The 22,440-nt window shown below is 44.4% G+C and overlaps 1 non-coding gene across 1 annotated transcript; it reads right to left on the bottom strand.

Moving 5' to 3' along the window:
• Positions 1–14,486: 14,486 nt before the first annotated feature.
• Positions 14,487–14,569, bottom strand: trnal-uaa (transfer RNA leucine (anticodon UAA)). Its single transcript has one exon. It is a non-coding gene; the product is annotated as a tRNA-Leu (tRNA).
• Between the last annotated feature and the right edge of the window lie 7,871 nt (positions 14,570–22,440).

Raw genomic sequence — 22,440 nt, 5'->3', positions numbered from 1 at the left:
GCTGTCTCCTAACAATCAGGCAATGATCTAACCATTCCAGTAATAACATGGGCATTTATCTTGGTAAACATCCTCCTGTGTGGCACCATGTCAAAGGTCTTCTGTAAATCCAAATTTACAGCATCCACTACATGTTTTTTTCTAATCTATCCTTCTTATAATCTCCTCAGAAAATTCCATTAGCTTCGTCAGGCAAGGTTTTCTCTTAAGGAAACCATGTTGACTTTGCCCTGTCTTGTCCTGTGTCACCAAGTACTCTATAAACTTATCCTGAAAAATTGACTCAAACCACTGAGGTCAAGATAACTGGTCTATAATTTCTTTTCTCTTTTCCTCCTTCCTTAAAGGAGCATTTTCAATTATTCAGTCCTCTGCCACCATGCCAGAATCCAATGATTTTTGAAGGATCATTACTCATGCCTCTACAATCTCTACCACTACCTCTTACAGAAACCTAGTGTGCAGTTCGTCGGGTCTGGATGACATTATCTTTCGATCCTTCGGAATTTTGAGCAGCTTTTCCTTTGTAATTGTAATTGCATTCGCTTCTCTTCCCTGCGCCCTTTAACAGCTGGCACATGCTGGTGTCTTCCACAGTGAAGATCGATACAACATGCTCACTTACTTCAAAGGAAAACGGGTAAAAGTGGCTCCGAACAAATGAAAAAGGAAAAGAGAGGGGAAAAGAGAAAGTAGAGAAGAGTCGGCAAACAGTTGAGAAATTGATTAAGGGAGAGATAGAAGGGAAGGAGAGAGGATGTGCGAAGGATTCAGACGACAAGATGAAGACGGGCGAGAAGGACCAAGAGAGAGAAACTGAGAGAGTCTGTTAACACACGCCTGTTCTGATTGGTTTCATAATCCTTTATCTTGCGTAAGTGCCAAATGAGGTGCGAGAGACACGCCTCCTGTCTCCCATTAAGTCCCTGCTGGTCCTGACGTCAAGGTATTGCCTTCTATCGAGTCACAATTTCATAAATTATATTGATTGTAATGCAGACACCATGTCTCCCATGTATTGGTTGCTGATTCTAACGGCTGCTGTCCCTAGTGAGTCTCTGGTTAATCGGTTGGCGCGTGTTTTTCATGTTCAGTGCGATTCGGCGCCGCTAACACACTCTGGGATTTGTGACAGGTACGAGTGCGGCAATCTCGGTGACTCAAGATCAGAGGGAATTAATGATCAAGGAAGGTGAAACAGCGTCGCTGAGCTGCCCCTACTCGGAAACGGGCAGAACCTATTTCTGGTACGCTCAACATTCTGGAAAATCTCTGAAACTATTGTTAACAATATTCAGCACAGGAGACACGGATCGGCCTGAAGGCATTTCGGACAGGGTTTCAGGTTCTCTAAACAAAACTGGCCAGCGGTTTTATTTAAGTATTTCCAAGACTGTCATGCCGGATTCCGCCCTGTATCTTTGCGCCGTGGAGCCCACAGTGCTCCAGGGTGACGGCGGATCAGGACAAAAACTCACCCTGAGTGTAGCAGGCTCCCGCTGTAGAGGGCGCCCTGAGCCACACTCACAACATCAAATAAGTTCCGTCCATGGTACCCTGTCAAAAATGTACCCTCCCCGGTGTGGCGCTACTGAAGTCTGCCGCGCCGAGCAACAAATGATTCAATACCCTCACTAACCCGCTCCGACCACTGCCGAGCAGAGACGTTCCCATTTCCCTCTGACCTCAGTGGCGTGTCCCTTACTTTCGGACTCGGAGGCGAGGAAGGCGAGACATGTATATTATGTGTGGATAGCGTTCTCAGAAAGAGCGATAGTGCTGTGGAAGGTGGGGTGAGATTGTGATGATGTATGGCGGGATAGAGCGAGCGAGAGAGAGAGAGAGAGAGAGAGGGGGGAGAGTAAGTAAGTGAAATATGGAGGTCCAGAGGGCAATGACGAAGTGAGAGAGCGAAAAGAATGGTGGTCAAGTGAGCAATACGCTGGATGAGAGAGAGGGAGGGAAGCGGAAACGCAGCGGAAAGAGAGTGCGAGCAACTGAAATTGAGTGTGGGGGTACAGAGAGAACCCGAGAAATGGAAAAGGATAATGTGGAAAGAGAGGACGAGAGCGTGAAGGAAAAAGCAAGGGAGAGCGATGAAAGCGTGCAAAGTAGTGAGCGATGAAATAGGAAGAAAGAAAAAAAAAGAAATAATGAATAGTTGGATGGAAAGGAACGAGATAGAGAGCAGGAATGTGAGGGGAAAAGGATTAAAAACGGTAGGGAATGAACGACAAAGGGGAGGAAATAAGAAAAGGAAGGACAGCGATGGATAGTTTAGAAGAATGAGTAACGGAGGTAGTTAAATCTCGTGCAAGTAGAAAGGAAGGAAGAGTTAGGGCGACGAACATGGCGACTGTGGACACAGTCTGTGAATCAATGCGGTACAGACAGGGAGCGATGCTGTGTGTGTGCTTGTTTGAAAGAGGGAGAGAGAGGTAGACGACAAGAAAGGAAGAGGCAGCTGGTTGTCTGCGTGAGAATGAGTGAGTGAGATTGCAGATGAGTGGAAGCAGGAGAGACAACGCGAGATGCAGGAGCGAGAGAAAATAGGTTATGAAAACAAACAGAAACAGAAAGACGACACGAGGCAATGCTAATTCTGATTGGGAACCGGATTATTTGTTCACACCAATAAATCTATTGACTGAGCAACATGCTTAGAGGGGTAGCAGGACTGATCAGAATCTGCAATATTGGCGAACGTTATTAACTATTTGGAAGTAAGCTGCTTTTCGATCGAGCAGGGAGCCAGACACCATGTGCTCCCTCCGTTCTTTGGTTCATATTGGTTGTCCTTTTCTTGAAGGAGCGAGTGGGCAAGATTCACTGACTCAGCAGTCGCCTGAATTAACGTTTGAGGAAGGACAGATCGCAGGACTGATCTGTAATTACAATGGCGTCCGTGCATTGTGTTTGGTACGATTGTCATCTCGGGGAAACTCCTAAGTACTTGCTGAAGTTATATAGCTCTGGATCTCCAGAATCTCCAGTGAGATTTACCGCTGCTCTGTAGAGAGGCAGCAAGATGGCTCATTTTGATATCTCTGGAGCTCTTGTGTCAGACTCCGCCGTGTACCTCCGATAAAATATGTCGTGGTGTGATACAGTGAGGGATCGCTAGAGGACGTCTTTTGCTAGAAAACTGGAAGTGGCGCACCCAAATATTTGTGAGGGTAATGTGTTTGACTTACGAGGACGGAACTCGGTAGTAAAATACATCGGCTACGATGTCAGGTTGTTTTGACAAAAATGGCCATTGAAATATCTCCGGTGGTTTTGCGCCCGATTCCGCTGTATATTTTTGCACGGATCAGCGCTCCTTCATGCAGAGCGACGTCGGCTCGGGCCAAAAGCTCATCCTGCGTATATTGGGCGCATTAGAAGGCACCCTCGCTCCACCATTTCCTGTTGAACATCGAACACCACCCCATTCAGGCGACAACACAGCTCCTTGCTCAGAGGCTACTGGAGGTTGTAGGGGAAGAGGGACAAGAATTACAGCACACCCAGAACCTGGAATAGCAGTTTCCTACGAGGAGTGGAGATCAACTAATTCGTAGATAAGGTTTTGCGAATGAGAAATAACTGCAAGTATCCGAGCAAAAGGGGAAATAGATAGGAACAGTAATCTGGCGGGGGAAAGAAGGCGGTACAATTGACAGAGAAGGTTAGAGAGGGAGTAAGTGAATGAAAGAGTTAGACGTGGAGAGCAATGAGATTGCGAGAACGATGTTGGTCGAAAGAGCAGTATGTAGAGCGAGAGAGAATGCGAGAGAATAAGGTTAAAATTATATCTTTTTGTCGAAAGGAACTATGCAATTGTCTTATAACAGTTGTCACTGAGCCTGGTGGTGCGTGATTTCAGGGTTTCAGGGGTTGTATCATATGCCAACGTAAAAGAGTCAGAAAAGAGAATGGCTAGACTGAGTGAAGTCTTTAATTGTTCTGTCTATTTTAAAGAAGCAGTGAGAGGTATAGATAAGAGTTTAGGGAGGGGCGTTCCGTGATGTGCTGTGTTGTGTCCTCGACAGTTTGCACTGGTACCCCAACAGGGAGAGCTCTCTGCCGCCTCTCTCTACACCCACGACTGTGTGGCTGGGTACAACTGAAATACCATCTATCAGTTTGCTGACGTCACAACTATTGTTGGGAGAATTTCACATAGTGACGAGAGGGCGTCCAGGAGATGGATAGAAACATAGAAACATAGAAAATAGGTGCAGGAGTAGGCCATTCGGCCCTTCGAGCCTGCACCGCCATTTATTATGATCATGGCTGATCATCCAACTCAGAACCCCGCACCAGCCTTCCCTTCATACCCCCTGATCCCCGTAGCCACAAGGGCCATATCTAACTCCCTTTTAAATATAGCCAATGTACTGGCCTCAACTGCTTCCTGTGGCAGAGAATTCTACAGATTCACCACTCTCTGAGCGAAAAAGTTTTTCCTAATCTCGGTCCTTAAAGGCTTCCCCTTTATCCTCAAACTGTGACTCCTTGTTCTGGACTTCCCCAACATCAGGAACAATCTTCCTGCATCTAGCCTGTCGACTTGTGCTGCAAAATATTTTAGTTTGCATAGCCAGAGTGGCAGGATTATTTAATGCTTGGTACAATATTGTCATAAGAACAACCCTACAAAAATTTCTAATGAAGTTTAAGATTTCTATACTGGAACTGCCATTGTTCACACCCTTCTGAATTGGCATTTAGCTCATTAACATAGCTCTAAAACATGCCATGCAAACTATTCTGATTCCATTTAAATTTACATCCAGTATTTTAAATTTACCAACCCTTGGATAATATTTTTCAAATTTCAGTGTTTTGAAAATGTACAGCAATGGTACAGTTAGCACTACTGTCTCACAACTCCAAGGAGCTGGCTCAATCCTGACCCTCCATGCTATCCATGTGCAGCTTGTGGCCAGGAGGGTTTACCCCAGCTCGCTACCAAATTCTAAAGATGTGGCAGCAGGTCAATTGGCTACTGCAAATTACCCTTACTGTAGGTCATTGGTAACAGATTCAATGAGAATGAAGAGAGAGCAAGTAGCAGGGATCATAGGAAAGAGGAAGCGAGACTGATCTCCTGAGAGCTGGCACGAACCTAATGAGCAAAAAGGCTTCCTTCTGCATTGTAACAAGTAAAACATACAAATATTTTGATACGAAAACAAAAAAAAATTGCAGATGCTGAAACTCTAAAACAAAAATGCTGGTAAAACCCAAATCAGGCAGCATTTATGGAAAGAGATATATCACCTCGTTGAGGTGTCGCACAGCTACAAACTTGGAGTCAACGACAGTAAGTCCAAGGAATTGATTGTGGACTTTAACGAGTGGACATCACGAATGCTAACAGGAGTAACGCATACCAGTCGTCATAAAGGGATGAGAAGTGGATAATTAGCAATTTGAACTTCCTAGGTGTCAATATCTTGCGCCCAGCATATCGATACGGCTACAAAGAATGCACGATAACGGCTAATTTTCAAGGACTTTTGGTATGTCACCAAAGAATCTCGCAAATTTCTATAAATCTATTGCGGAGAGCATTCAAACTGGCAGCATCATTGTCAGGTGTAAGACCACAAGACATAGGAGCAGTATTAGGCCATTCAGCCCATCGAGTCTGTTCCGCCATTCCATCATGGCTGATTCCAGATCCCAATCAACCCCATACATCATCCTTCTCACCATATCCTTGACGCCCTGACCAACACGAAATGATCAACTTCCGCCTTAAATATACCCCCGGACTTGGCCTCCACCACAGTCCATGGCAGAGCTTTCCATAGATTCACTTCCCTCTGCCAAATAAATTCACCCTTAACTCTGCTCTAAACGATTGTCCTGCATTTACGAGGCTCTGCCCTTTAGTTGTGGATACTCCTTACAATAGGAAACATCCTCTCCATATCCAGCCTATCTACTCCTTTTAGCATTCGGTTTCAATAGATCTCTCCACATACTTCTAAATTCCTGTGAGTACAGACCCAAAGCTGCGAAACACTCCTCATATGTTAGCCACTTCGTTCCCAGAATCATCCCTGTAAACCTTCCCTCTAATGACAGCACATACTTTCTGAGATATAGAGCCCAAAACTGTTGACAATACACTAGGGTCTTATAAAGGCTCAGAATTATCACTTCGCTTTTATATTCTATTAACCTTGAAATAAGTGCCAACATTGCATTTGCATTCCTTACCGCAGAATCGACCTGTAAATTAACTTTCTGGGAGTCTTGCACGAGGACTCCTAAGTCCCTTTGCACCCCTGCTGATTTGAAACTTCGCCCCATTTAGATAATGGTCTGCACTATTGTTCATTTTACCAAAATGCATTATCATACATTTCCTAACACTGTGTTTCATCTGCCAATTTTTTTTTTTAACCATTCTTCCAATTTGTCTGTCTGCTGCAATCGTATTGCTACCTCGGCACTTCTACTCCTCCACCTATATTCGTATCATTCTCAAACTTTGCCACAAAGCCATCAATTCTATTATCTAAATCACTGACAAACAATGTGAAAAGTAACTGTCCCAATACTGACTCCGAGGAGGAACAAAAGTCACCGGCAGCCAACCAGAAAAGGCCCCTTTTATTCCTGACGAAGGGTCTCGGCCTGAAACGTCGACTGCACCTCTTCCTACAGATGCTGCCTGGCCTGCTGCGTTCACCAGCAACTTTGATGTGTGTTGCTTGAATTTCCAGCATCTGCAGAATTCCTGTTGTTTCCCTTTTATTCCTACTCGCTGCGTCCTGTCCTTCAGCCTAAGATACCATGCCAGTATCTTTCAGTCACTTCTCTTGGATTGACAATCCCTCATGAGCACCACAGATCCTGGTGTGATGTTTGACCTACTGGACGTCCATTTCCTTCGTAACTGCAAGGTAAATAAGTATCTGTTCCAGAAGGTACTGGCGAGGCTTTGCACCTGTCGCCACTGTCTCGTGTACAGGTCCTTGCTGTCGAACTCACCTGGAGGAGTGGGATAAGGCCGCTTTTCTGTGTGAGCAGCGTGGCAAGAGTGAGAATGAATGGATCTTCTGCATCTGCAGACACGGGCACTAGAGGCCTATTGTTCACAATGGCCATCACCTCGGCCATAAAGATGGTGAGCACCTCATGAGTGAGTCTAGAAGGCCCTGGATGGAGAAGTATGGAGTCCAGGATTTTGCGGGGGATGCCGATCATTCTCTCCAAAGCCCCTCCCATATGGGAGGACAGAGGCTGAATGAATATCCAGGTACACCTCTTTTCTGAGAGATACCTCTTCATCATACCTTCATCAACATTGGAGGAGATTCCTAGATCTTAACACGCTCCGATGAAATTCGTTCCCCGGTCATAACGGATTTCCTTGACTGGCCCACGGATCGCCAGGAACCTTCTCAGCCTATTTATAAAACTTGAGCTGTCCATTGTCTCTATGACCTCCAGGTGGATAGCTCTGATGCTTAAACAGGTAAATAAAACTGCCCATCTTTTACTTTCGGCGTGGCCACCCCTCCTACGGCGCACAGAGATGGTCCAGGGTCCAAATACATCAACACCAACATGCGTAGCAGGCGGTTCCATGCTAAGTCTATCAGGAGGGAAGTCAGCCATTTTCCGGACTTCACATGTCCCCCGAAGTTTACGACAGGTGATGCAATTGAAGATCAAACTGCTTACACAGTCTTTGGCACCCAGAATCCTGTAGCCATAGCCGTCTGAGCGGACAGCTCTCTCAGTAAAGTGACGTCCTTGATGTTGTGACTCCACGTGGTAATATTGCACAAGGAGGGATATAACATGATGCCGTCTGGGAATGATTAGGGGCCACTTCTATTTATGTCCCAACTATTCACTACAAATATAAAAAGAAAGAATCACGGCTGTTGCAACATTGGTAAGCCATTTTGCTATCACAAATACTCCTGAGAATACAATCACTTTATTACAATGAGTATGTACAATATGCTATGCTGGTAGAGCATGTGCATCGAGATGATCGAAAACCGATATACGTGCAAATGCAAAGCATAGAACGGTATATATATGATGCTTTATAGCCTTTCTTAAACCAGTCCTGCCATGCAGCACCCACCCTGCCTGAGCATGCCTGGACACGGTAGAAAACTTTTCAGCTTACATGATGTGCAACATTTTAATTGCTTTGAATTGTGAACTGAAATAAAAATACAGGTGCTTTCAAAAGATATTGCCTTCCAGGGAAATTTGATGATTTTTATTGTCAGCAGCTCAAAATAAATATGATACATGCAAGAGTATTCAGGAAACATAATCGTTGACCAGTGTAATTGGATCATTTTAGTGGTAGCACAATGATTTTACCGAGTTCTGTTATAACTGTTGAATGTTGTTGCGTTGTCAACTATTTCCACCATTTTCCGATCCCTGTGCTTTTGATCTGCCCAACACCTCCCGCTGGTTTCCAACCTCCTTCCTTTTATTCAGTAGTCCACACTTTCCTCATATTACATTTCCTTCTCCTTCAGTCCTTCTTCCACCAATCACCCCCAACTTCTCAGCCCCCTTCTCCCATTACCCCTTCCTCCTTACCTGATCTAACCTATCACCTGCCAGCTTCTATTCCACCTTACCCACCTTCTTATTCTGCCCTTTGTTCCTTCCCTTTCCAGTCCTGATGAAGGATCTCAGCCTGAAACATCGAGTGTTTATTTCCCTACATAGATTCTGCCTGACCTGTTGAGTTCCTCCAGCATTGTTTAGGGTGGAAAGAAAAGGAAACGTATCTTCACTCTGAGGTTGTTTAATCTTTGAAGTGCTCTTCCATGAGGCCTTGGGTTCTGAGTTCCTTGCAAGCCGAGGGTTCTGCACCTGGAGGAGTACAGGGAGGTCAATAGAACACCATAGGAATCACAAAGAGTTGCACAGCGGAGAAGCAACCCCTTCGGCCCATTGCCGCAGGGTTCATCATCTTGTCTATCTATGTGATGGGACAATGACCACTTCCCTGGTTGAGTGCAGCTTCAATGACACTGGGCAATTAGATTAATCCCACATGTGTTTAATCCTCTTGAAGTTTGTTACTGTTACTTCTCCCACCAGCCACTCTGGCAGATCATCCCAGTTTCCATCTACCGAACTCAGGATTGAACCAGGTTCACTCGAGCTCTGTGGCAGTCGTGCTAAGTGCTCAGGCATTCTTCTGCTTTTATTCTCCTTATTCCTTCTGCACATCACACAAACCAATCTTCCGTCCTTGGACTCACTTTACACCGCATGCTGTCGGAGCAGTGCTGCCAGAATAATCAAGGACACGACCCACCCTCCCAACACACTTTTCGTCCCTCTTCCCTCCGGGAGAAGGCTCAGGTGCCTGAAGACTCTTACGGCCAGATTTGGGAAGAGCTTCGTTCCAACTGTGATAGACTGCTGAACGGATCCTGACCCGGATCTGGGCCGTACCTTCCAAATATCCGGACCTGCATCTCGTTGTTTTTGCACTACCTTACTTTCCATTTTTATATTTTCTATTTATGATTTACAATTTAAATTTTAAATATTTACTATCGATTTGTAATCCACGGAGTGGGAAGCGCAGAATCAAATATCGCTGTGATGATTGTACGTTCTAGTATCAATTGTTTGGCGACAATAAAGTATAAAGTATAAAGTATACACACACAATCGGGCAACTTACAATAGCTATTTAAATTATGCTCGGCCTAAAAGTTGGAGGCGATGTTTTCAGTAGCAGAAACATGGACAGACAAATAATGGGACATTTCTCTCCCCTTGCCGAGCAGTCAGAATAAGACATGGAGCATTACCGCAGCTGCTCTGCCTTGGAATGAGCAGCCCTCAAATGTTTATGAAGAAGAGACATCCTAATTTTTAAAAATTAAGTGGCTTACCTTACCAGCAATTTTGCTGATGGTCAGAGTAAAATGAACCAATTGTCATTACACACGAGGGATACAGTTGACAGAAATCCTCTTGAAATCCAGCCAAGTGTTGCCCATCCTACTCTCTCTGCCTTGATATAAGTTTCACTGCCAAACTTCAGCTGGTACTTTGGAGCATCCAGTTCATAAGGAAAGATCTGATAAAAAATGCTACAAAATTAATTAATGTTCTATGTTATTACAGGTTTATCCCCTGTGATTTCCTTTAATCATCTTCCTTCTCACTTTAAACCCTCCAGTTTTAGACAACAACACCATGGGAAGTAGATGCTTAGCTCAATCTATAGCATACACAATGTTATAAAACTATCTTGTCACATCTGAGCCTCCTTCACTCACCTGAAAATGATCCCAGTCTATCCAGTTTCTCTTTATAACTCAAGCCCTCTAGTGCCGGCAACATCCTGGGGAATCTCCTCTGCACTCTCTCCAGTGCAATGCACCCTCTTTCCCCCTTTCTCTCTCCACCTTGAATCTTTTCTGACCCTTTTCCAGTTTCACAATATCATTCCTGTCGCCATTTCTCTCAATAGATGCTGCCTTACCCTTTGACTCCCTCCATCTTTTTCCATTGGCGGCCCATTCAATTTTGCCTCATAATCCAAGGCTTCCCTTCCTGGCAACATCCTTGTGAATCTTTTCCATACACCGGCCAGCTCAGTGAAATCCTTGCTATAGATGGGTGACCAGAATTGCACACACGACTCCAGATTTGGTCTCACCAAATTCTTGTACAGTTGCAACGAGTCATCCCAACTCCTGTATTCGGTACCCCATGCAATGAAGGTAAGTGTGTCTAATGCCTTCTTCACCATCCTGTCTATCTGTGTCAGTTTTTAGGATAGAATGTATCTATACCAGAACGCTTGTTTCTTCTACAATACTCCTCAGCATTCATCGCCCCTCCCCAGTTGATGTTCTGAAACTTTATCATTTCTCACCTTTATGTCTGAGATAAATTCCATGTACTATTCCCCAGCTCGCTTGTCCAATTGACCAATATCCCATTGTAACCTTAGACAACCTTCTTCACTGTCTATTACACCACCAATTTAGAACATGGAATGAACAGAGAACAGTGCAGCACAATACAGGCTCTTCACCCTACGATATTGTGCCGATCTTTATTCTACTCTATGATCAATCTGACCTTTCACTCCCAATCTGCCCATGACTCTTTCTATTTTTCTTTCATTCCTATGCTTATCCAACGGTCTCCTAAGTGTCCCTAATGTATCTGCCTCTACTACCATTCCCAAAAATGTGTTACAGCCACTTATCACTCTCTGTGTAAATTCCTACATCTGACATCTGCACTCAACTTTCCTCCACTCTCCTTAAAAGGTTATTCTCTGGTATTAACCGTTGCTGCTGTGGGAGAAATATAGGCTCTGACTAGCCACAGAATTGAATCCTCTTGTAATCTTCTACACTTTCTTACTTTGCTCCAAAGAGAAAACTCCTCAAGTTTGTGATCATCTGCAAGCTAATCACACTTCCTACATCTTACTCAAAACCATTCGTGTATATGATGGATGCAATGAATGGGCGGGATATGGTCTTTAAAAGCAAATGTTCTGAGTTTGTTCATGACGGTTGCTCAGACATCCAGAGCCTGGGTGAAATGCAGGATGAAATGTTCCACTTTGGAAGCAAGCCGTGAGCACTAATCTTTCTCTTCAGGTCATGGACCTGTAGATATTCATCTTTGCCTTGACCCCTGCTCCATACTGCTTTTTGAGGACTGAAGAGTTCATTCGCTAGAGATGAATCATGAAAAACTCTCATGTTCTATTACCTACTTAAATTCTTGAATTACCAAGGCAGAAGAGCAATGGGCTAGGCTGCTGAAAATGGTTCCTAACTGCAACTGCAAACAAGAGAAAATGTGCAGACGCTGGAACTCAGCAAGACTGCCAAAAGGTTTTGGACAGAAACGTCAACAGTCCTCTTGTCCATCAATGCTGTCCGGCTTGTTGAGTCCCTCCTGCATGTTGTGGGTGTTGCTCCTCTGCAACGATTCATGCAGATAGAAACTTGATGCCTGATCAACATATGGTGGGCAGTTTGACTTGCTTCAGTGTTGTATAATCAGAAATAGACAAACACTTAGACAAGCAATTGACAGTCAGTTGAACATGTAGATTTGGTTTGGTATTCCATGTTCACAGAAAGATCGAGAGACCGAAATAGAGGCAAAGACGCTGTGAATGAGAGAGGCCAAGAGAGATAAAGAGATAGAGTGAGAAAACAAAGAGGATGAGAAGAAGTAGAGAGAGGAATAAGGACAGAGTGACAGGGTCAGTGGCATTGGGAGACAAACAGACTTTAGTGTAATATCTTTTTCATAGAGGGATTGTGACCTCTGCATGGATGGGGGTGTGGGAGAGTCGAGAGACAGAGATAGACTGGTAGATAGATAGACAGACAGATATATATATAGAGAGAGCGAGAGTGAGAGAGCGAGAGAGAGAGAGGGAGGGAGAGAGATAAATGAATCACTGGAGATTCTGCAGATCTTTGGAGAAACCAGAGCAATACACACAAAATGCTGGAGGAAGTCAGCAGGTCGGAAAGAATCTACTGAGGGGAATAAACAGTTTGGGGCCGAGAACTTCCATCAGGACAAGATTCAGAATCAGACTTATTATCACTGACATATGATGTGAAATTTGTTATTTTTGCGGCAGTAATAAATTTGCTGAGCCTTAAAATTACTATAAATAACAAAACAATAGATATAAAACGAGGAATTATGAACTAGCGCTTACGGGTTCACGCATCGGCCAAAATTCAGATTGCTGAGTGGAAAAATCGGTTCCTGAATCGTTTAGTATGTGTCTTCTGGTCCTGTAGCGCCTCCCGATGGTAGTAATGATAATCACACACAAATTGCTGGAGGAACTCAGCAGGCCAGGCAGCATCTATGGAAAAGAGTAGTCTCTCGGCCCTTAATGTTGTTTGTACATGTCGAAAATACACAGGGTGAAGTGCATGGGCATCATCCCTCTAATTATGTTTTTACAGCTCTGTGGACCAACCATTAATATGAGTAGGAAATTTTTACATGGCCTGGAAACTGCAAGGCATTTTATTTATTTTTGTAATATGCATAATATGAATATTTGGAAAGAAAATTGAAAAAAAATCGCGTTCTTTTAATTTAATTGATTAATTGAAGGATATAATGCAGCACAGCAAAAAAAACTTATATTGTCATTATACAAAAGAAAATATGTGCGCGGGAGCATTTCAGTTACTGTGCGGCCACATATCTGTTCCCCAAAGAGGAAGTAGTGGCCTCATGCCTCTCTTTTCATTGGCTATGTGGAAGATTCCATGTTTCAAGCTTTCCAAGGTAATGCTCCCAGCTCTTTCTGCGCTACCTTGATGGCTGCATTGGTGTTGCTTCATGAGTCCATGCTGAGTTTGTCAATTTCATCAACTTTACCTCCAACCTCCACCATGCCCTTGCTTTCACTTGGTGCATTTCCGGCCCCTCTCCCATTCCTCGATCTCTCTGTCTTCATCTCTGGAGACAAACTGTCTACTGACATCTTTTATATCCCAAGGATTATCTTAGCTATACCTCCCCCTAGCCGGTCTCCTGTAAAAACGATATTCTTCATCTCCGCTGCATCTGTTCCCAGGTGAGGCGCTCCTTTCTCGGGAATCAGAGTATCGAGGGCATTGGATACCTCTATTTACCCAGTGCTCCCGATACCCTGAATTGGTGAGACCCAATGGACATTGAGGGACTGCTTTGTCTAACACCTTCACTTCATCTGCCAAAACCAAAAACGGAACTTCCCGGTGCCAACCATTTTAATTCTTATTCTCATTCTTTTTCTGACATGTTGTACTGGACTGTATGGTCTCCTCTTCTGCCAAGGTGAGACCTCGGTGGAAAAGCACCTCATAATCCGTCTAGGTAGGCTCCAACTTAATGCATAGACATTGATTTTTCCTTACAGTAATTGTTTCCCCTCCTGCTCCTTCCGATTTCTTCTATTCCCCACTCTGGCTCTTCTCCTCACCTGCCTACCACACCCCCATGGCGTCCGTCCATTTTCCCTTTCTCACATGGTCTACTCTTCTCCTATTAGATTCCCTCTTCTCCAGGTTTTCACCCACCCAGCTTCACCTGTCATCTTGTCACTTATCCTATTTCTTCTCTGGCTTCTTCCAGTTTTCTTTCCAGTCCTTATTAAAGAGCCTTGGCCCGAAATTTTGACTGTTTATGCATTTCCATAGATGTTGTCTGCAGAACTCCGGTCCAGCATTTTTTGCGTTTTACTCTGGATTTTCAGCATCTGTAGAATCTCTCGTGTTTGGGGTAACGGGAAGCAGTGAGAGTTTAACCGGATTGAGGAGTTTGCGGGCTTTTTTTCATTCCAATGAGTTAACGGGGGCAGGGCGGTGGAATGCGTGGGATGGCTCTGGTCCCAAACGGCCCCCCACCTGTGTGTGTGCGGAAAATATATGCATCGAAATACCTTTTACAATGAAAAGTTCGGTGCGGGACTGATAATCAATTACCAGGAGTGGGGTTCGAACCCACGTGAACATTTGTTCATTGGAACTTAAGTCCAACGCCTTAACCACTCGGCCATCCTGGTCTGACAGAAACACAAAAGCGTAAACCCTTACTTTCAAATTGAAAAACTTCCCCGGAATTCCTGATCGGATAGTGCTGAATGTACCCCTGTGTACTCGCATTGCATTCAAAAAAATATATTTTTTTGCTTTCCTAATGTTCCATCTTTCAACATGTCATGTAGTGTATTACGTGGGCTATGCCACACATGTAAAGCTGTACGATTAAAACCGAAAGGGAGAGGAATGAGTACTTATTTTACAATCGGAAGTGATGGGTATGTTTATTTTTACACACAGCGTGGTTAATATCAGGAATTGCCATGAAATGTTTTAATCAGATGCAATCACAGAACCTAGGTGGCAATCTGACAGGGAATGGAATAGGCAGTCCTTGACAGGATGAGATAAATAGATATATAGAGATAGAAAGAGAGGAGGTGCAGAAAGACTGGGAAAGAAAGACTGACAGAGAGATTGAGATCGAGAGAGAGAGAGAGAGAGAGGAAAGAGATAAATGGAAAACATCAAACATTAATTGACAGAGTAAGTGAAAGGAATAATGAAAAAGTATGAATGAGAAAAACAATAGAAAAACGAGGGACGACAAAAGAATAAAACTATGGGAAAATGAGATGTAGAAATAGAACGGGGTGGGTTTTGAGGGAGGGAGAGGGGGGAACAGAGAGGCAACGGCATTGAAAGAAAAAGATAATGAGATACATAGGTAGATAGATAAAGAGATAGAGAGGGAGAAAGAGAAAGAAAGAGAGAGAGGAGAGAGAGAGAGAGAGAGAGAGTGGCAAGGGAGTTGGTGGTAGCTCTTACGACAGTGGATGGATAAGAGAATGCGTAGGTATGAGGCAAATCGACACAGAAACAAAAGCATTATTCCCCGGAAAAACATTGACATTTTAACAAGAAGGGATACGATTTGAACCAAAAAATGAAGTCCATTTTCGTGCAAAGTGATCAAAGTGGTCACACTGCTCCAAACTCTGGTAGAGCTGCGTAACACTAAGGGGCAGAAGACGCTGGTGGGAGTTGTGTACAGACCACCTAACAGTAGTAGTGAGGTCGGAGATGGTATTAAACAAGAAATTAGAAATGTGTGCAATAAAGGAACAGCAGTTATAATGCGTGACTTCAATCTACATGTAGATTGGGTGAACCAAATTGGTAAAGGTGCTGAGGAAGAGGATTTCTTGGAATGTATGCGGGATGGTTTTTTGAACCAACATGTCGAGGAACCAACTAGAGAGCAGGCTATTCTGGACTGGGTTCTGAGCAATGAGGAAGGGTTAATTAGCAATCTTGTCGTGAGAGGCCCCTTGGGTAAGAGTGACCATAATATGGTGGAATTCTTCATTAAGATGGAGAGTGACATAGTTAATTCAGAAACAAAGGTTCTGAACTTAAAGAGGGGTAACTTTGAAGGTATGAGACGTGAATTAGCTAAGATAGACTAGCAAATGACACTTAAAGGATTGACGGTGGATATGCAATGGCAAGCATTTAAAGGTTGCATGGATGAACTACAACAATTGTTCATACCAGTTTGGCAAAAGAATAAATCAAGGAAGATAGTGCACCCGTGGCTGACAAGAGAAATTAGGGATAGTATCAATTCCAAAGAAGAAGCATACAAATTAGCCAGAGAAAGTGGCTCACCTGAGGACTGGGAGAAATTCAGAGTTCAGCAGAGGAGGACAAAGGGCTTGATTAGGAAGGGGAAAAAAGATTATGAGAGAAAACTGGCAGGGAACATAAAAACTGAGTGTAAAAGCTTTTATAGATATGTAAAAAGGAAAAGACTGGTAAAGACAAATGTAGGTCCCCTGCAGACAGAAACAGGTGAATTGATTATGGGGAGGAAGGACATGGCAGACCAATTGAATAATTACTTTGGTTCTGTCTTCACAAAGGAGGACATAAATAATCTTCCAGAAATAGTAGGGGACAGAGGGTCCAGTGAGTTGGAGGAACTGAGCGAAATACATGTTAGTAGGGAAGTGGTGTTAGGTAAATTGAAGGGATTGAAGGCAGATAAATCCCCAGGGCCAGATGGTCTGCATTCTAGAGTGCTTAAGGAAGTAGCCCAAAAAATAATGGATGCATTAGTGATGATTTTTCAAAACTCGTTAGATTCTGGACTAGTTCCTGAGGATTGGAGGGTGGCTAATGTAACCCCACTTTTTAAAAAAGGAGGGAGAGAGAAACCGGGGAATTATAGACCGGTTAGCCTAACGTCGGTGGTGGGAAACTGCTGGAGTCAGTTATCAAGGATGTGATAACAGCACATTTGGAAAGCGGTGAAATGATCGGACAAAGTCAGCATGGATTTGTGAAAGGGAAATCATGTCTGACGAATATCATAGAATTTTTTGAGGATGTAGCTAGTAGAGTGGATAGGGGAGAACCAGTGGATGTGGTATATTTCGATTTTCAAAAGGCTTTTGACAAAGTCCCACACAGGAGATTAGTGTGCAAACTTAAAGCACACGGTATTGGTGGTAAGGTATTGGTGTGGGTGGAGAATTGGTTAGCAGACAAGAAGCAAAGAGTGGGAATAAACGGGACTTTTTCAGAATGGCAGGCAGTGACTAGTGGGGTACCGCAAGGCTCAGTGCTGGGACCCCAGTTGTTTACAATATATATTAATGACTTGGATGAGGGAATTAAATGCAGCATCTCCAAGTTTGCGGATGACACGAAGCTGGGTGGCAGTGTTAGCTGTGAGGAGGATGCTAAGAGGATGCAGGGTGACTTGGGTAGGTTGGGTGAGTGGGCAAATTCATGGCAGATGCAATTTAATGTGGATAAATGTGAAGTTATCCACTTTGGTGGCAAAAATAGGAAAACAGATTATTATCTGAATGGTGGCTGATTAGGAAAAGGGGAGGTGCAACGAGACCTGGGTGTCATTATATACCAGTCATTGAAAGTGGGCATGCAGGTGCAGCAGGCGGTGAAAAAGGCGAATGGTATGCTGGCATTTATAGCGAGAGGATTCGAGTACAGGAGCAGGGAGGTACTACTGCAGTTGTATAAGGCCTTGGTGAGACCACACCTGGAGTATTGTGTGCAGTTTTGGTCCCCTAATCTGAGGAAAGACATCCTTGCCATAGAGGGAGTACAAAGAAGGTTCACCAGATTGATTCCTGGGATGGCAGGACTTTCATATGAAGAAAGACTGGATGAACTGGGCTTGTACTGGTTGGAATTTAGAATATTGGGGGGGGGATCTGATTGAAACGTATAAAATCCTAAAGGGATTGGACAGGCTAGATGCAGGAAGATTGTTCCCGATGTTGGGGAAGTCCAGAACGAGGGGCCACAGTTTGAGGATAGAGGGGAAGCCTTTTAGGACCGAGATTAGGAAAAACTTCTTCACACAGAGAGTGGTGAATCTGTGGAATTCTCTGCCACAGGAAACAGTTGAGGCCAGTTCATTGGCTATATTTAAGAGGGAGTTAGATATGGCCCTTGTGGCTACGGGGGTCAGTAGGTATGGAGGGAAGGCTTGGGCGGGGTTCTGAGTTGGATGATCAACCATGATCATAATAAATGGCGGTGCAGGCTCGAAGGGCCGAATGGCCTACTCCTGCACCTATTTTCTATATTTCTATGAATATGGTTTTGCCGGTTTGAGGTTGGTTCAAAGACGAATTGTTGAAGTGAAGCAGCTGTTCTTGAACCCGGTTGTATAGGACCTCAGGCATGTCCAATATTTGAATTGCCCAATTCCTGATAGCCTCGCCACCCTTTCTTCACTTTCCTCCCTGGTATTTGCTCTCTCCACAGCTGGTACTACCTGCCCATCATCCCTACTTCATTTAGTTCCAATTACCACCTTTCAGTCCTGTCCTTATTCTTTCATCTGCACTTCCACACTTGGTTCATCTGTCCATCATACCCTCCCCGTTCGATTCAACTTCTCACCTTCATCCACTGTCTTTCCTTCACTTGCTCACCCAACGTCATCTACCTACTGATGTATATAAGCGTGGTTTCTAATCGCCGGCTGCTGTCGGAAGAAGGCCACTTCACTCGAGCGATCCACCCTCTCTCTCTCCCTCTTTTGATGGAGAGTGACAGCCTGTTATTCCTCGACACGGGGAATTGTAAATGCAACGTGGAAGGTTGTAGCATCGGAACAGCTAATCTCCGCTCTCGTTGTCTCACCGTCGATGGAGAGACAGAGCCTGTCTGAGATGTTGACTGGGTGCTTGATTAATGAGCGATCATTAGCAAAAAGAGAAAGACCTGGTCATTGAAGAATTCCAGATTCCCTCTTCACTTTTTCATTTCTTTCACCCGCTTTCATTTTTTCAAGTGTCCATATACATTGTCGCGTAAATAATTTAAAAAATAAATATCTCCTCTGTGATATTAATGGACTGTACTTCCAAAGCAACAAGAGAAGCTAGCCACCAATTCCTTATGGAAGTTAGATCTTGTATCCTTGTATACTCACATCAAGGGATCTTTGTGCTGAAATGTGGGACAGAGAGAAAGAGAGCGAGAGAGAGTGAGAGAGAGAGAGAGAGAGAGAAAGAGTGCGAAGAGGGAGAAGGAAGGAGATGTGGAAGAGAGAAAGGTAAATAGAGTAAACTGGCAAAAGAAAAAGGGAGAAAATGAAAAGAGAAAGGAAGAGGGGAGAAGTGAAGGAGGGAGAAGGAGAGACAGGAAACAGGTGAGAAAAACCGACTAGAGAAAGTGTTGAATAGAGAGGAGGAGGAAGGAACGGCTGCAAAAAGAAGACGCAGGAGAGAGGACGATAGTGAGAAACTAAGAGGCTCTTTTAACACATGCTCGTTCTGATTGGCCACCTATATTCCATGGAATGTCGGATGACCCTGCTGTCAAACAATGAACTTCACTTGTCTCACATTTTCGAAATGTCCTACTGTTGATTATAATTCAAATACCATGTCTCTTCCTTTGGTTGCTGATCCTGATGACTTCTCTTCCTGGTGTGTCTCTGTCTAATTGCTAAGTGCTTGTCCAACGTGATCAGTGTCATCAGGGCCGCTCTCAAACTTCTGTGTTACAGGTACGAGTGGGGTGGATTGGATGAGCCAGGAGCCGAGAGAATTCAAATTCAAGGAAGCGCAGAAGTTCCTACTCAGGGCAGTTGTGCGGAAATTGGCTGAGCCTATGTGTGGTCCGCCCAACAGCGTGGAATATCATGATGAAAGACCTGGCAGGGCTGTTGAGGAGTTTTGGACGGCTGGACTTGACGCGAATATGGGAAAGAAAGGTAATGAATAACAGAGAAGACACGACATAGAAAGACAGTGAAAAAGGCGAAAAGAGAAAGGGAGAGGGCAAAGCGAGGACAGAGAGGGTAAAGCAAGAGGGAAGGAGGCAGAGAGGGAGAGGAGAGGGAATGCGAGATAGTGAGGAATCGAGAAAAGAAAATGGCTAAAAGAGAAGGAGAACGAAAACGTGGAAGGAGAAAGAGGAGATGAATCAGGAAACAGCTGAGAAAGAGTGACAATGAAAGAGAAAGAAGAGAAGGAGAGAGTGTGTGGAAAGGATTTCTAGTGCAAGAAGATGCGAGAGAAGAGCCGAGAGTGAGAAAAGGAGAGACTCTGTTAACACAAGCTCGTTCTGATGGGTTCTATAATCCCCTCATCTTCCAGCTGCGCGGCAATAAAGGCTATGTGAAAGGAAGCATTTCAGTCACTGTGCGGCCACACACCCGCGTCCCAAAGATGGTACGGCAGTCGCGTGGGTCTCAACTTTGCCTGGCTTTTCGTTGGCTACGTGGATCAGTCCATGTTTCAAGCCTTCCAAGATAATGCTCCCCAGCCCTTTCTGCGTTACCTTGATGATTGCTTTGGTGCTGCTTCATTCGCACATGCTGAGCTCAAAAAGGTCATTATTTTGTCTATAGCTTCCTCCCTGTACTTAATCACCCCCCCCCCCTCTCTCTCTCTCTCTCTCTCTCTCTCTCTCTCTCTCTCTTTCTCTCTCTCTTTTCTCTAACTCGCTGTCTTTATCTCTGGAGAAAAAATGTCTACCCCAACTTTTAATGCAAGGGCTCCAGCAATGTCTGCCATTTCATTGGGTACGTGGAACAGTCCATGTTCCAAACCTTCCGAAGTAATGCTCCACAGCTCTTTCTAAACTACACTGACGACGGCATTGGAGCTTCTTCATGCACCTCTACTGAACTTGTCAATTTCAACTTTGCATCCAACATCCACCATGCCCTAACATTCACTTAGACAATTTCTGATACCTTCCTCCCATTTCTCGATCGTTCTGTCTCCGTCTCTGGAACCAATTACGCCACCATCTTCTTTTATATTCCACGGTAACTGGACTATACCTCTCTCTACCTTGTCTCCTGTAAAATGCTCTTCACTTTTATCAGTTCCTTCGTCTCCTCTGCATTTTTTCCCAGAAAGAAGCTTTCCTTTCTAGGGCATCAGAGTGTCACGAGCTTCGGGTACCTCTGTTGTACCCAGTGTTCCTGATACCCTGTATTGGTGAGACCCGAAAGAAATTGAGGGATTCCTTTGTCGAACACCTTCACTCCATCTGCCACAAGCAGAATTTCTCGTTTAACATTTTAATTCCAATCCCCATTCAATTCCCGACATGATTGTCTGGACTCTGTGGACTCCTCTTCTGCCACAGTGAAGCGACTCTTAAGGTGGAGGAGTTACACCTCATCATCCGTCCAGGTAGGCTTCAACTTGATCGATTTCTCCTTATGGTATTTTTCCCTCCTCCTCCTTCCGTCTTCTTCCATTCCTCACTCTGACTCCAAATTCACCCCACCTGTCTATCACCTCCCCCGGTGCCCCTCCTTCTTCCCTTGCTCACATGGTCCACTCTCCTCTCCTATCAGATTTCTTCTTTCCAGCTCGTTGCCTTATTATGCAGATTTCTGAGTCTAGCACATGTAGCAATTAACGTAACTGACTTCGGTCACTGGCCTTCAGATTCGAACATACATTGTAGATTTAATGTGAAATACAGCTCTGGACAATAGGTTCCCAAAAGCCTTGTATCACGGGCCATAGGATGCTGATTAAAATTCATTTAGATGTCTGTGGTGTGAGTGAAAATTGGGAGGTGTATACTTCCAAAGAACGCATTATGGATGCATTGTAAATATGTAATTGTCCTTTGATGTTTAGCACATAAAATATCGAAAGAGTCGATTGAAAGGGCTTCAATATGATGCCTGCTGTATCTTGTTTTGTCAAATATAGTAGTTGCTTCAAACCGACCAGTACTTTTCTCCAGTCATTTTCTTCTCCCCATTCCCTGTTCTTCCGTCCTCCACTCCGACCTCTTATCTTTCTCCTCTCTTGTCTACCGCATTCTCCTGGAGCCCATCCTGCTTCCCTTTCTCACATGGTCCACTCTCCTCTCCCATGAGATTTATTCTTCTCCCGCCCTTTACCTTTCTCACCCACCTGGTTTCACGTATCAACTTTTGACTTGTCCTCCTTCCGCTCCGTCACCTTTATATCAGGGTGTCATCCGCTTTCCTTTCCAGTTCTTATTAAGGGAGTCGGCCCGGAACGTGGGCTATTTATTCATTTCCATAGACGTTACCGGACCTATTGAGTTCCTTCAGCAGTTTGTGGGTTTTGCTCCGGAATTCCAGCATCTGCAGAATCTGTTGTGTTTGGGGTAACGGGAAGCAGTGGGGTTTGCAAACCGATTGAGAGATCGCGGTACTTTTAGGCCTTCTGTCCTCTTTTCGCTCTAACGAGATCACGGGGGCGGGTGCTGGAGGAGTGTGTCGGAAGTGGGGTCGCCCCGGCTCCCACCTGAGTGTTGTGGAAAATAAATATATATTTTAAATATAATAAACATCGAAATACTTCTGTGCCCCGAAAACTTCGGTGTGAGCCTGTTAATGAGT

The sequence above is a fragment of the Mobula birostris genome, chromosome 10 (genome assembly GCF_030028105.1).
Source record: "Mobula birostris isolate sMobBir1 chromosome 10, sMobBir1.hap1, whole genome shotgun sequence".
In the NCBI taxonomy this organism is placed as follows: Eukaryota; Metazoa; Chordata; class Chondrichthyes; order Myliobatiformes; family Myliobatidae; genus Mobula; species Mobula birostris.
The sequence above is the reverse complement of the archived record's forward strand: the minus strand, read 5'-3'. Positions and strand labels throughout refer to the sequence as shown.